The sequence below is a fragment of the Salmo salar genome, unplaced genomic scaffold (genome assembly GCF_965601325.2).
Source record: "Salmo salar unplaced genomic scaffold, fSalSal1 ptg000332l, whole genome shotgun sequence".
Lineage (NCBI taxonomy): Eukaryota > Metazoa > Chordata > Actinopteri > Salmoniformes > Salmonidae > Salmo > Salmo salar.
Window position 1 is genome coordinate 335,657 of NW_027675351.1, and position 6,948 is coordinate 342,604.

Consider the following 6,948-nt stretch of genomic DNA (forward strand, 5'->3'; position numbering starts at 1 on the left):
AGTGCACCACGGGTGGCACGCTAGCGTCCCACCTAGCCCATAGAGGTTAAAGAAGAATTTTTTTCAAAGCCTTGAGACAATTGAGAAAATGGATTGTGTGTGTGTGCCATTCAGAGGGTGAATGGGCAACACAAAAGATTGGTTTGAGTGTCAAGAACTGCAACGCTGCTGGGTTTTTCACTCTCAACAGTTTCCCCGTGTGTATCAAGACTGGTCCAACACCCAAAGGACATCCAGCCAACTGGACACAACTGTGGGGAAGCAGTAGGGTCAACATGGCCCCAGCATCCCCATGGAACACCTTATCCATGCCCCGACGAACTGAAGCTGTTCTGAGGGCAAAAAGTGGTGCAACTCAATATTACGAAGGTGTTCTTAATGTTTTGTACACCCAGTTTACATCATCAATATTTGTTTTATTCCAACTGTTTGGTTATTATAACAGCGTCACTGAATGTACAAAACATTAAGAACGCCTTCTCTTTCCATGACATTAGACAGACCAGGTGAATCCAGGTGAAACCTACGATCCCTTATTGATGTCACTTGTTAAATCCACTTCAATCAGTGTAGATGAAGAAGGGGAGGAGACAGGTAAAAAAAAAATGCTTGAGACAATTGAGACATGGATTGTGTGTGTGTGTGTCATTCAGAGTGTGAATGGGCAAGATCGAAATACACTACAAAAGGATGTGGACACGTGCTCATCGAACATCTCATTCCAAAATCATGGGCATTGACATGGAGTTGGTCCCCCACTTTGCTGCTAGATGTTGGAACATTGCTGCGGGGGGACTTGCTTCCATTCAGCCACAAGAGCATTAGTGAGGTCGGGTCACTGATGTTGGGGGCGATTAGGTCCTGGCTCGCAGTCGGCGTTCCAATTCATCCCGAAGGTGTTCGATGGGGTTGAGGTGGGTTGAGGTTTGCAGGCCGGTCAAGTTCTTCCACATCGATCTCTGCCGTTGTTGCTCCTAGACGTTTCCACTTCACAATAACAGCACTTACAGTTGATCGGTGGGGGGGGGGGTACCTCTAGCAGGGCAGAAATTTCACGAAATGACTTGTTGGAAAGGTGGCATCCTATGACTGTGCCACGTTGAAAATCACTGAGCTCTTCAGTAAGGCCTTTCTACTGACAATGTTTGTCTATGGAGATTGCATGGCTGTGTGCTCAATTTTATAGACCTGTCATCAACAGGTGTCTGAAATTGCTGTATCCACAAATTTGAAGGGGTGTTCACATACTATTTGTATATATAGTGTATTTAAGTTCCTTTGAACGGGGGTATGGTTATAGGTGCCAGGCGCATTGGTTTGTGTCAAGAACTGCAACGCTGCTGGGTTTTTTCACACTCAATAGTGTCCTCTGTGTATCGAGAATGGTCCACCACCCAAAGGACATCCAGTCAACTGGACACAACTGTGGGGAAGCTGGACACAACTGTGGGGAAGCTTTCGACACCTTGTAGTGTCCATGACCCAACAAATTGAGACTGTTCTGAGTGCAAAAGGGGGGGGCGGGGGTAACTCAATATTAGGAGGGTATTGTTCATTTTTTGTACACTCAGTAGAAACAGAATTAGTATAATACAGTCAGGAAGACAAGATTAAAAGGTAGTAATAATACTTTTATTCAGTTCTAACTGCAAATTCTAATAGACAGTGGTCTGATGTTCGAGGCTCACAAACAAAGTGAGAGAGGACCCACTCAAGGCTGACTTCACTATCAATCTGAAGCATGACGTAAGCTTCATATCCAAACGCCTTATAGCTATGAGTTTGATGCTTCTAATGGAATTGTGTATAAAGAGTCATTTAAATTATTTGTTTTTAACGTTTTGAAATATCTGCTACTGTCATGACGGTATGGAGAAAAGCAGATGTTTTTATTTCATTTGTGTCTCTGACACTGCACTTTCTTCAACTTGTACTTCTCTGCTGTCCCCTGTCCTTTCCTGCTCTTGTTGACCAGTGAGCCTACAGTATACGCTAGCCTCGCCTTAAGTGTAGTAGGTGCAAATAAAGTGAAGTATAATTTTAATATAAGCTGGTGTCACAAATGAATTTCCTCCGACAATTGCCCAATAGAAGCAGCTTCCTCCTCATATCTCCCTCCTCCTAAAGCCCTACTGGCTGTCACATTGTTGTGTGAGGGACTCTCCGTCCCTGTGACTCCGCCTTTTCATTCTTTTCTGCCTTTTAATCTCAGAGCTTCTTCAGTCCTTCATTCAGGGGAGAAATAGAATAACACTCTCTCTCTCTCTCTCTCTCTCTCTCTGTGGACACATTCCCTGTCACATTTCTTAGCCTCATGGATTTAGCCTCAGATATGAAAGACAGGGAATGGTAACACTTTACAATAAGGTTACATTAGTTAACCTGAATAAATAAATCATTCATTTAATATCTACTAAGTATTTATTCATTGTGTGTGTTTACTAAGCCATAAATGCATTAATACATTATTTGAAAAAGCTGATAATTCATGTTAGTTAATAGTTATATATCTTTAATTTCCTGCATCTAAACCATTCAGAAACAAATGGTCTGTTAGGAAGAGAGTTACTCATTCATAATTAACAGCATGATAAGGTTTTATCATGTATCATGTATTATTTTTAGTGATGCAGGTTCATGTCATTGAGAGATTGTCTTTATTCTAGTTTAAAAACAACTTACCATTGACTAACTGATGCCATGACAACTTGTTAAGCAATAGCAAATGAAGAAAACACTGAATAGTTTGTCATTTATCTTTAATTTCAAAAGCAGGATCATCAACATCACACAGTTTCATCACAAGTTTACCTAATGTTAGTTAACCTGAAAGGTTAGCCTACCTAAACAGTAGCTAGCTAACAGCAGATCATGACTTAGTATAAAAGTCTGCACTGAACTTCAAAGACAGTTTTTTCGGTAGCTACATGTTTGCTGTTTGCTGTCTCTTGTAAATTCCTCTGTCATTATTTCTAACTGTTAGATATGGCTCGTTAGCTAATCATTAGATAGGTGGAAAGCTTTTTTTGTGAATACATGTTTTATTTGTCATGTTGGTGTGCTGCAGTGAGTGACAGATCTTGGTTTTGTATTGAAGTGTAGACTGTTGACCCCTGGAGGTGGGAGGTAGAGTAGCTGTGTCATTTCCTAGCCTACAATCTTCTGCAACAGAGCGATGCAAACTTCCACTCACAGGGCATGTCGTACCAGAGCTTCTCACTTGCAGCGTTCATCTGCAGACAGTCCTCTCCTTCTCCAGCGTTATTGGGCTCACCAGTGTTCCAGTTAGTGTAGTCAAATCTGGACCCATCTGACCACATCCATAAGCCCTCCTTGACTGCATCAAAACCTCCAACCCAGGTGTCAGGTATGCCATTGGTATCCTTTGTCAGTGCTTGCATGAACTGGTACTCTAAAAGGTTATGCACGGATGCTAGGTTTCCACCAAGTGCCAAACAGTTTTGCTCCGAATCTGCCCATGACTGCTGAATGCTGACAAACTTGAAACAGCGTGATCCATATGTGTGCCAGTCTGAAGGACATGAACTTTCCTTTGTCCCCTCCTGCACTGCTGCTACCTGAGCCTCAACAGGAGCAGTCTGTTCCTCCTCAGTCTTCAGTAAGGGTTCTAAACCAAGGAGCTGGTTTGTGTCGCCCAGTGCAATGGCAGCACTCAGAAGCAGAAGGATGGCCAACTTCTCCATGGTAATATTTTCCTGTCAGAGAAGGAATCACAGGTGGTAGTCTGTAGGTTCTGTTCAGCTTGAGAAAGAGGAACGCTTTTATACGTGTAGCTCATCAAGCCACAAGGACGAAGTACCAAAAAACATGTTTACTCTGAATCTAGATCCTATTGGGAAATGTAGCCTCATCCTTCTGCCAAATATAGAGTACATTACAGAAACCTTCTGACATCTTTAGTCAGGTGATGCACCTAGTTCCACTACTTACACACACAGCCCTATACCAGCCCACAAACTATAACCATGCATGTGGTGTGATCCTATTTGAAACCATTCAAAAGCCAAGAACACACAAACACAAATAAATAAATACTTGTGGCTCACCAAGCCACAAGGACAATGTACAAAAAACATGCTGACACTGATTCCAAAATTACCCCCCAAAAAAACATGTTGACACCGATTCCACATCCTAATGGGAAATGTTTCGTAATCCTTGTGGCAAATATACACTGAGTGTACAAAACATTAAGGTCACCTGCTCTTTCCATGACCTAGACTGACCAGGTGAATCCAGGTGAAAGCTGTGATCCCTTATTAATGTCACTTGTTAAATCCACTTCAATCAGTGTAGATTAATGTGAGGAGACAGGTTCAATGATTTTGGAGCCTTGAGACAACTGAGAGATGGATTGTGTGTGTTGCCATTCAGAGGGGGAGACAATAGATTTAAGGGCCTTGAGACAACTGAGAGATGGATTGTGTGTGTTGCCATTCAGAGGGGAGACAATAGATTTAAGGCCTTTGAACGGGGTATGATAGTAGGTGCCAGATGTACCTGTTCCTGTCAAGAACTTGTGGCCATGCACGCCTCCAACTCAATCATCAAGTTTGCAGACGACACTACAGTGGTAGGCTTGATTACCAACAATGACGAGACAGCCTACAGGGAGGAGGTGAGGGCCCTCGGAGTGTGGTGTCAGGAAAATAACCTTACACTCAATGTCAACAAAACAAAGGAGATGATCGTGGACTTCAGGAAACAGCAGAGGGAACACCCCCCTATCCACATCGACGGGACAGTAGTGGAGAGGGTAGTAAGTTTTATGTTCCTCGGCGTACACATCACGGACAAACTGAATTGGTCCACCCAAACAGACAGCGTGGTGAAGAAGGCGCAGCAGCGCCTCTTCAACCTCAGGAGGCTGAAGAAATTTGGCTTGTCACCAAAAGCACTCACAAACTTTTACAGATGCACAATTGAGAGCGTCCTGTCTGGCTGTATCACCGCCTGGTACAGCAACTGCTCCGCCCACAACCGTAAGGCGCTCCAGAGGGTAGTGAGGTCTGCACAACGCATCACCGGGGACAAACTACCTGCCCTCCAGGACACCTACACCACCCGATGTCACAGGAAGGCCAAAAAGATCATCAAGGACAACAACCACCCGAGCCACTGCCTGTTCACCCCGCTATCATCCAGAAGGCGAGGTCAGTACAGGTGCATCAAAGCGGGGACCGAGACTGAAAAACAGCTTCTATCTCAAGGCCATCAGACTGTTAAACAGCCATCACTAACATTGAGTGTTTGCTGCCAACATAATGACTCAACTCCAGCCGATTAAAAAAAAAAATCCACTTTATATAATGTTTTCATACCCTACATTACTCATCTCATATGTATATACTGTACTCGATACCATCTACTACATCTTACCTATGCTGTTCTGTACCATCACTCATTCATATATTTTTATGTACATATTCTTCATCCCTTTACACTTGTGTGTATAAGGTAGTTGTGTATATAAGGTAGTTGTGTATATAAATCCTCTTGAGCATCTGATCCCGTTAGCGGGATCAAAATCCAGCGAAAAATCATATCGCCAATTAGCATTAAAAAATTATCATAATTTTTTACAAAAATAAAAAATATATATTTTTTTTTTTTATAGATACACCTCTCCTGAATCGACCCACGTCGTCCGATTTCAAAAAGGTTTTACAGGAAAAGCAAATCATTCGATTATATTAGATGAGTCCATCGTAAAAAGCAGCTTCATAGCCATTTTCCGACCAACCACTTCCATCACATATTATCAATAAACAGCTAAATGTAGCACTAACCTTTTACAAACTTCATCAGATGGCACCCCTAGGACATCATGTTATACAATGCATGCATTCTTTTGTTCAATAAAGGTCATATTTATATATAAAAACAGCATTTTACATCTCTGTCTGACGTTGACTACCTAATTTCCCCTCAAAAGCGTCCCGGTAAACAATGCTACGTTTCAATAAATTGCTATACTATAACGATTTTTTAAATGTATATTGTCAATCTAACATTTATAGATGAATATCTCTTGAGAACACCCGTCATACCAGATTTTAAATTAACTTTACTGGGTAATCACACTTTGCGATAAAAGGAGATGCGATACTCAGAAAATCAGCTAATATACAGTGCTCGGCGCCATCTTGGATGCAACAGTATGAACCATCTCATCTTCAATAATATTGTCAATAATCGCCTACCTTTAGTTGTCTTCATCAGAAAGCATCCCAGGTCCACAACAGATGTATTTTCGGTCAAAAAGTCCATACTTCACGTTCCATTAGCCTGATGTTGGTAGCGCGTCCTATGGCTCTCTCCAAACGCAGCTCTGCACTTCATACTGAAAGCAATCCTCGCGCATGTAGGTTCGTTCAAACATGTCAAACGTTGTATAAAATAAATGTTCAGGGCCACTAACACCAAGAGAGCCAATAAGATTCGAGGGGGATGATTTCATTGCCTTTAAAACCGTTTCCAAAGGTGGGGGCAGACATGGCCGCCGGCGTCATAATGGTGATGGCCCATCCCCTGTGACCAATTTCAAACTCCTGTCATTCACTGAGTTTTGACTCTATAAGGCTCAAACCACTGTGAAAGGACTGGCGACATCTAGTGGAAGCAATAGGAAGTGCCAAAATATTCCTAAACCCCTGTGTTTTTCAATGGGATAGGTTTAAACTCAATACAACACATCAGGTATCCACTTCCTGTCAGAAAATGTCTCAGGGTTTTGCCTGCCAAATGAGTTCTGTTATACTCACAGACACCATTCAAACAGTTTTAGAAACTTTAGAGTGTTTTCTATCCATATATAATAAGTATATGCATGCCCTATCTTCTGAGTTTGATTAGTAGGCCGTTGAAAATGGGAACGATTTTTTTTCAAAATGCGCTGTGGCGCCCCCTATCCTAGGGTATCCTCAA

General features: G+C 42.2%; 1 pseudogene; it reads right to left on the bottom strand.

Annotated features, from left to right (window-relative positions):
- Positions 1–2,445: 2,445 nt before the first annotated feature.
- Positions 2,446–4,313, bottom strand: LOC145875741 (ladderlectin pseudogene; annotated as a pseudogene).
- Positions 4,314–6,948: the final 2,635 nt, after the last annotated feature.